Raw genomic sequence first — 9,466 nt, forward strand, 5'->3', positions numbered from 1 at the left:
ATCTGGCTATAAAACCCACGGACCATTTGTTGATTAAACCACACAGGTCCACTACGGCACCTGCTCCAGTGCCTTTTGCAGCACTTGGGCTGTGAGGAACCTGTACTACTGGGTATCAGTGAAGCACTCACGTTTAAAGTATTTTACATTGGAGTGGGATTTGAATCTCTACATGAACATCTATCCATACCTCTGTTAATTAAACCCCGCACAGTAGTTGCCCATTGTGGCTCCAGCATATTTTCCGGAGTCATGCTGAGTTTGTGATCCACCAAACCCCAATATGTTTTCTACCAGTGACATTGGCAAGACAATAGGATTTAATTATGGTTGAATTATCACAAGTGACTTCGGACCAGATTTTAAAGATATGTAGGCAGATAAAGGTGCCAATGGGGGTCAGAAGCACCTGAAGCGAGGTGCCTGACTCCAATCTGAATGAATAGAAATAAAAGTTTGAGAACTATTAGTCCATGTGAATCTCAGTTTTAATGTTGCAATTTGTTCTAGTGATGCAGTGCTACAGACCTCCCCCCGCCCCCGCCCTTTCCACTGCCTATGGGTAGTTTCCTCATTGTGTGCAACTGTTGTTATTACTATTACCATTGAGTACTACTATTACTATTATTTAATCTGGATTTACAAGCATGTAACCAAGACTAGAAGACCCAGTCCTGCCCCAATCCTGGCCTGTCCAGCCAGTCTGAGGAAGCAGGAACTCAAGAACAATAGTGAAGCTCCTTTAATGCCAGGTCTGGCCTACCAGGAACCAAGCTAGGCAGGTCTGCAAGATTTGCCAGAGCTGCGCACAATGTCACTGCTGGAGTAATAGCAATTCACAAATGAGCAAGATTTGTGTGTCCATGTATCAGAGTTTCCATGGTGGATGAAATAAGCTGAGTTTAGCGTATTCATATATGTGACCATGTGTGTTTAGATGTGCACTGATGTGTTTCAAGTCTTCCTTATGCAGGAGAGAAATCAGCTTGTTATGTTGTGTGGTAGGGAAAAAAACTCCCCTTTGCTTCTGAAGCTGAGCTTTATACTGTGTGGGCGCATGTACACATGAACTTAATTTGACACAATAAACTCTAGCACAGTTTGCTCTTGCGCACAACATTTACACATGTGCCTTGGAGCACAGCATGTTGAGCTGGGGCAGTGCAGCCCTGGCTGGCAAAGGGCTCGGGGGTTCAGCCTGGGGCTGCAACCCAGCTCAGCGTGTTGTGGCCAGGTCATGAGGGTGCTCCAGGACAAGGTTATTTGATAGGCAGCCCTGCACTGTAACACCCTCACGCCCCAGCCAGCCCCGTCAGCATCTACACATGTATTGCAGTGGAGTGCCTCCTCCATAGGATAGTACTTATGTCTGGCAGTACTATCCTACAGTGGAGTTAAGGAGTTTACTTTGACCTAATAGCACAACACATGTAGATGTTGACAGTTTACTGCAGAGCTAATTAGTCTGCTCCTCAGTAAATGCCTTGTGTAGACATGCTCTGTGCATGTGCCGTGTCTATATGCATGTATGTGTATACGTGTGCTGCTTGCACCTGGAATAAATTATATTGGTTATATAATGCTGTGTGTGTATACATATGTTCCTATGTGTGTCCAATTCTATTCTGCTGGGGGTAACACGGCCAGCTGCATATTCTTGGGTACCCTGAAACAAATGCACATTGTATATCCCTTCAGCATCCTGCAGGAGAAGATCCTGGTGATCTTCAAAAAGTGTCTAGATGCTTACCTTGCTGGGGTTATCTGACCCCAGAAGTCTTTCCTGGACATGCACGGGGGCCGGGCCTGATGATTGGTAAAGTCCCTTCCAGTCCCTAACAGCTATGAAAAATGGGATCTTGTATGTGTGCTGTGTATGCATGTGTGTGTCTGCTGCCCTCTGTTAGTGGAAAATGTCCAGCTGCGTGTGGGTGTGTCACGTGACCACCAAGATAGAGATGCTGAGCCTATTCAGGATGTGCATGTAGGTGACTGCCTCTCTCTGGAAGCAATTATATTGTTCACAATGTGTGATCGAGTGTGCATTGCTTCCTTCTGGAAGGACTGATGCTGCATTTGTAGCACCGTGTGAGCATGCACTGTCATTTCCTGGAGGGAATGATACTGCTCATTATGTATATGGGGGTGGGGAACAGGCATTCATCCTGACCCATGATGGATGAAGAAAGTTTAGTCCAGCCTCACTCCTGAATACCCTCTTCTATGGGTATTTGCTGCAACTCTGGTCTGGCCTAATAAGTGCCGTGCTGGGGCAGTTCAAGAGGGGGGCTACCGTGTCTGCGTGCAATGTGAGGCGTGGAATAGCAGGCATGTCTGCAGGTCACAATAGTGGTGCAGAGAGAAAGAGTGCATGTGGGGGGTGGAAGTGAGGAGTACAGTCTGGGTCCAGGTGAATTATCAGTCACGTGTCCAAGGCAGGAAACATAAGAGAGAGATGTGACTCCTTCCTAAAAAGGATTAACACAAATGGGAATCGGGTCCAGGACAGGTGGTTGCTGGTGGCTGCTAACCAAGCTGCAACAAGGACTGGGCTTCTGATATTTGGGATGCACAGATTTCAGAAAAAACTGGGCAGGGAAAATCCAGTCATAAGGTAGCAGAGTGGGCAGAGCAGGATTGAAGGGGATTGTCAAGGCTGGAAAGGCTTGGGGCTACGGAGAGTAAGAGTGGTAAAGTCAGGAATAAGAGATGTTTTTAGAGTTGGTGATGGGAGAGCCCAGGTCTGGGGAGGAAGAGGGGCTGCAGGTCAGCGATAAGTAAAATTGCCAGAGCTGTGTGGGGAGAGGGCCTAGGAGTTTTATAGCAGGCTCTGTAGGTTATGTTTAACGCACATTGGCAGAGCTGTGTGTGTATGTGCATGCACAATTGTTTGGGAGCCCAGCGTTGGGTAACAGGGGGGCCTACAGGTCATGCATGCGGCTCCTGGGCATATATTTATGTCCGGCCGGGTGGCACCTTACAGGCTAACTGGTTATCTGCCACTAAAGGCTGGAATCCAAGCAGTGTTTTTTGAACGTGACACCTGGGCCTGCCCGCCTGTGCCGACCTCCTGGGAATCTGGGCTGCATTTGTGTGTCGGTGGCACTGCGCCCCACCCTCACATTCCTTGTAGACTGTATGGATGGGATTCATTCACAGAATTAATGAATAAAGGCATCACCCTTCCCATGAACTGGCCATCATGGCTTGACCCATATTACCTTACCCATCAGGGGGCAACTTGACATACGAGCTGTTCATTTCCTTCCTTCTCAAACTTTAATCTATACTCCCTGACTTGCTTTTCATACCAGCCCCAGAAGACTTCCTCAGACCTGCATTTCCCAAATTACTTTTTATTCTAATGACTCCCAGTGGGACCCATCAAGAACAATCAATAGCTTTGTTTCTGTCACAGCCCTTCATGCCCAGAGATTTGCCAGATCTCCCTGCAGTGTCCTGGCTCCTCACCCCAGCACAGTATTCCTTGGAGCGCCCATTAAAGCGCATGATGTTATAATGATGGATGTGGGCTCCTACAATTCTCTGGAGCAGCAGGTGCTTCACCGCTAATTAGAGAGATTTCTTTTTAGAAGGTGTGCTACTGAGAGAGTTGTTGTTAATGATTATTGGAACTTTTTATTTTTTTAACTGAAAATTTTATTAGTTTTATCCAAATGAAAAAATAAAGTTAACATGTTTCAAATGAAATGGATGAGGAAGCTTTCCGAGTAGGGGTCTGTCACTCCAGATCTTTGATTAGATGGATAGAAACAGATGCAACCTGTTGGCTATTATGTTCTTGCCACTTCCCTTGACTAGTCATGAGGGGCTAGGAGTCTTTGCTTGATCTTTAACCCTCTTCTGGGGATGGCTATGGTAGTGGTTACAGTTGCATTGCAAAACCTTGCTAGGTTCATTTCCCATTTGCTTTGTCTCTAAACAATTAGCTATACCATCATGAAAAATATTCTTTAAAACTAACAAAACAAACCAACAATGTTTAAAAAAATAATGCAGTGCTCCTGACATTGAAAATAGCCATTCTGTAGACCTTGCCCAATGAAGTTCACTATGCATAAAGAATGTGTTCATAAGTCTTGGGTGTAAAGACACGGAGAGAGAGACAGATAGAGAGAGAAAGAGAGAAAAAAAAGAATTTTATTTATTTTTTTTACATCATTGCAAACTATTAATAACAAAATCAATGGCCCTCCCAAGGAGCCAAGAATGAAATACTTGTCGGTAATAAAAACACTCATTTGACCAAACATTGAAACCTGTTTAGAAACCACTTGAATATGGAGAATACAGAATTCTTCAGTATCTGCTTAATGAACTCGAACTGCACAAGAAGTGGGTTTGTTACTTTTCAGAAGATCTATCTATCATTCTTTCTTTCTTCCTCTTTCTGTCCTTTGCTTCCTGGTGTGGGCACATTTGGATCTAAACTCTTAGCTTTATAATAAAATGTGGAATAGTTTGTGTCACGCTGGGCTGTGGAAGAGGCACTCTGCAACCTAAGTGGTGCACAGAGGTGCCCATGGCCAAGACCCCATGCAGCAGCTGTCACTGGAAGCCACCGGTTCTCTTGGTGATGGGTACCCTGCACAGGGTGTGCCAGGATGTGTTGACTTACCCTGGTCTTGTTGTCACTAAGCATCATCTCCAAATCATGTCAGGCTATTTTTAATACAATCTCTGCTGCAGTCAGGGCAGGCAGCAAAGACAGGGATGTGGGACACTTCGACCATGCATGTGAACAGTGACTTCCCAGACAGGATCTCAAGGCAGATCACCTGAGTTGTAGTGGGGCACAGGGAGGGACAGCAGAGTGCCAGGTCTGCCACTCCCATTGCTGTCCACCACTGGAGAAACAGGCAGTGATAGAGGTGGCCTGTCTAGTGAGCTGCCACTGGGGAGGACTTGTGGTGTGCAGAGGTGGGCTTCTAGTAGGGAGGAAGGAGCAGAGGCACCTGTTCCTCTTAGGCAGAATTTGGGGGTGGGTTGGACCCTCCACTGCAGCTCTCTTACTCTCTGCCTCTGGCCTGCTTGTGAGAGGTGACAGCCTAGAAATGAGACAGTAAAGCCACTCTGGGGATGTCCTGTCTCTCAGAGGTGCTCTTAAGACTGCTTGGAAAGTGTTATGAGCATACACACCGTTATAATAACTATGGTGTAAGTTCCTACATAAAATAGAGGAGAATGTGGCTCCATTAGGTGTGCGATGGGTGTGAGCCAGTGGTTCTCAGCCCCTACTGTGTATGTGCAGCTGCCCGCTGATAGCTGCTCATCTTTTGCAATTTATATCCATGCCTTGAGTCAGGAAGGTTATCACACTGCCTCACGGTGGCTGTTACAAGCCATTTCCCTTGAGGAAATGGTTACCTCTGACTAGACATGGACACACTACACCTTCACCAGTGTAATTACCACTGCTATGTATTTCAACCTGCTTGTCCCTGCAGTATTCCTACACAAGATTCAAACAAATTACACAAATGTAGGGCTGTACATCTTGTGGTTTCTTGTCTACACCAGCATAAGGCAGGTGACTGATCGGTGCATCCTACATGTCTGATCCCCATAAAAATTCATCTTTCTAATGCACTGCTACAGGGGTATATGGTAGCACAGAGTGCTAGGCAGAAAGAAGTTAAAATCTTCTACAGATCTATGGCTTAATACAGTAGTTTCCAAACTGTGGTACATGTACCACTGATAGTAGAAATGGACATGCTGGTTAGATTTTCACCTGAACAAGTCTTATTGTATTTAGTCTGGGGTACAGCAGGGGTTTCCCCTGTCCCCAGCACCATTTATTTGTGCTGTTGAGATGATATCTATGTCACAGTAAGGAACAGATTGTGCCCTACTTGTTCTTTGGAACAAGTCTGGAACAGGCCTGGCCATGCCCCCGCGCCTGGCGCTGCAGTAGCAAAGGGGGAGCACCTGGTGGACCCCGGCTTGGGTCCATGCTGGTGGAACAGGGAGGAATTACACCCCCACCCTGGCCAGGTCACTCCAGGCTACTGCTGGGGCTGGCCAGGCCCCTCGCACTGGAGCAGCAAGGGAGAAATGCCTGGCAGGTCCTGCTGGTGGGACAGGGGAGGGAGAAGTGGAATAAAACTCTTCCCTGCTCCCTTCCAGGGCCAGCGTCTGGCCAGGCCCCCGCCCCTACCTACCCCTGCTCTGGCTGGGGAGCAAAGGGGCAGGGCCAGCCCTGCTTGGCTGAAGCAGAGAGCACAATTCAGCTCAGAGAGCATGCTGGGATGCTGGGGGATTCTGGTTTAACTTAACCAGGAAGAGGTCTGGGACAGAAATTGCATAAACCTGTTTGAGCTCTATCAGTTAAGTCAATACTGCATTCAACCAGGTTTATCTCAAACTGTTTTTGGCCATTTTGAAACTGGTTTATGTGCACTGCACTTATATTCTGTTACAGGTTTAAACCAGTTTCTGATCCCTTAAACCGGTCTGTGTGTAACTTCTGTACTTAGTCCTCAACATTATTTCCAAATCACAGATTTATTTATCTTTTTACCATGCTTGATATTTACTCAGTAGTTGGACTGAATGTTGAAAGGAGCCTCTGTTACTTTTAAATACATGAGCCAGTAGTTACACTGTCTTCCAGTTCTTTGGTTAGATAGGAACATGACAGCTGTGGGTAACCAGAGCACTTGCTACCTAGATAGTAATAATGACAATGGATCGGATTTTCAGGGGAGCTGAAGTGAGATCATAACACAATCTACACTTTTCCTCAGTAGAGTCCAGAAAGCTTTAAGAAAATGAAGACAGCACCATTATCTCTAGCTTGTGGATGGCAAAAACAGGCACAGAGAACTGGAGCAACTTGGCCAGGTCACAGACTTCCTCTGCGATAGGCTTGGAAATGGAGCCCAGGTCTACAGGGCCCGACCTCCCCAGGCATGACATCCTCTTTCTAACATGCTGAGGTCACGGTGACTTCTGAGAATAAGGGATATCAGCACTTGGACAGTAAAAATGTCATCAGACAGTATATTGTTTATCTACTGACAGTAACATTTTGGGAGAGTGAGTCATGCCGCACTGACCACTTTTCTCAAAGCATCCTTCACCTCTTTGTTCCTCAAAGCACAGATAAAGGGGTTCAGCACTGGAGTGACGATAGTGTTTAGTACATGGACAGTTTTGGTCAAATCGAGTGACTCCTTTATGGAAGGCTTGACATGCAGGAAAATGGTGGAGCCATACCAGATAATCACGACAATCAGATGAGAAGAACAAGTAGAAAAGGCCTTTTGGTGACCTTTGGCTGATGGGATGCTCAATATGGTGGAGATGATGTAAATGTAGGATACCAAAGTTATTGTGCATGAGCCCAGGATGACAATGAATGAGATGATGAAGGCCACCAGCTCCACTAAATGTGTGTCAGTGCAGGAGAGAACTATCCATGGGGCTGTGTCACAAAAGAAATGATTAATGATATTACATCCACAGAAGGACAGCCTGGAGATCAAATATGCTGGGGCAGAAATAGCTACAAAGCCACAGAGCCAAGAGCCAGCTGAGCAGACAAGGTGTCATTCATAATGAAGCTATAGTGCAGTGGGTAGCATATGGCCAAATACTGGTCATAGGCCATGACAGCCAGGAGGAAATATTCTGTACAGCCCAGGGAGAAAACAAAGTACATCTGTAGGAGGCAGCTAAGGAAGGAGATTGCCTGACTTTTCTCCAAGAGGACAGCCAGGGCTTTAGGGACACAAGCTGTTGTGTACCATATTTCCAGGAACGAGAGGTTGCAGAGAAACCAGTACATGGGTGTGTGTAGTTGTGGGTGAGTTCTCACTAAGAGTATGATGGAGACATTTGCTGTCACTGTTGGGATGTACATGAAGAGGAAGAGCATGAAGAGGGAGACCTGAAAATAACAATTGCCAGGGAATCCTTGGAGGATGAAAACATACGGACTGCTCTGGTTCCCCCTCTCTGCACTGGCTGCAACATTCATCTGTCAAGTCACAAGACACAGTAAGGGATACAACTGAATATTACCCAATACATTGCTGGATGTTGTGAAATATATTTAATAACGTACTCATTAAAAATATATATATATCCTTTTGGAACAAGCTTTTGAAACACTATCATCTATTGTTCTCTACTCTGTTGCAGTGTTATCTGAGCCACTGGGGGAACCTGAGTCGCATCGAGTTGTGTCTAGAGGTTATAACAATCATAGGGAGAGAGTTTTAAAAGAACTGAATGGGTTGGGTTTTTTTGGATGATGATGGTGATGATGATGATGATATTGAGCAATCAGTTGAATACACTTTAGAAAGTGTCCTCATTTTCAAAAATGCTGCTATCTGAAAGTCAAGCCTACCTTTAAAAGCTGCAACTTATGCCGTTGGCACACATTCAGTTTTTGCCATTCCAAATCCATTTCCGACATCCTGAAGTGTAAGGAGAGGCACATTCAAGCCATTTGACAGCAGAAGAGAAAAGATGCAAAGTTGAGGTTTATCTTGGGATCATAACATCTTTGACAGAAACATCAAACATGTGCCTGCCACATAGAGATACTGCTGTCTTCCAGCATCCCAGAATGCACCCTTCCCCATCCTTATTTACAGCTTTGGAGACAGGAATTAACCCTTAATTGTCCCAACAAGCTGCAAACTAGCTCCTTGGCCCATCCCACACTGCATGCAGGAACTAAGCTTCTAATAGAGTACCCAGGGGAAGAGCAGGGTTGGGCCCTACCACCATCATCTGCACCCCTAAACCTCAGCTTCCCCCACAAGCCAAAAGCAGGCTATCAGCCAGACAGGCAATTTGCACTTCGTTCAGTTCTCGGGAATCAGTGGAGCAAGGCATGCTGGAATATCTGCTCAGCATCCCTATAGTGGTGGAGCATGAGCACTGCATGCTCAGACTCATTGGGAGTGCCTGCTTCTGTATTGTTCCAACTTTATTGCAGCACAAAATCCCCAAATTTGGAATTGCACAAACTGAATATGGTCCAAGGCCCATTGGCACTCAAAATGGGACATGCTGAAAACCCCTATTCAACTTTGTGTATCTTGGCACACAATAAGCAAAAACAAGAGAACAGGGGACTGTAAAGAAATGGATCTGGAGAAGGAATTTAGTCCACCCCTGTGCCACGGTAGGGTCATGTAAGTCTAAAGTATTCTGAACAGATATTTGTTTCACATGCTGTCAATAACCAATGACGTACATTCCCTGGGTAATCATTAGGACTAGCCTGTGCTCATTTAGAGCAGCCTACCTAGAGAAACGGGAATCTCCATCCTTGGAGCAGGGTACACAGACATTTAGCAGCGATGGTTTAGTCAGGGTTGATCCTGCCTTGAGCAGGGAGCTGGATTAGATGACCTTCTGAGGTCCCTTCCAGCCAAGGATTTCCAAAAGAAACAAAGAGGTTGAAGCACCCAACTCATGAATT

At 45.9% G+C, this 9,466-nt stretch overlaps 1 pseudogene; it reads right to left on the reverse strand.

Moving 5' to 3' along the window:
- Positions 1-7,067: 7,067 nt before the first annotated feature.
- On the reverse strand, positions 7,068-8,005 carry LOC132251757 (olfactory receptor 6F1-like; annotated as a pseudogene).
- Positions 8,006-9,466: the final 1,461 nt, after the last annotated feature.

The sequence above is a fragment of the Alligator mississippiensis genome, chromosome 7 (assembly GCF_030867095.1).
Source record: "Alligator mississippiensis isolate rAllMis1 chromosome 7, rAllMis1, whole genome shotgun sequence".
Classification (NCBI taxonomy): domain Eukaryota; kingdom Metazoa; phylum Chordata; order Crocodylia; family Alligatoridae; genus Alligator; species Alligator mississippiensis.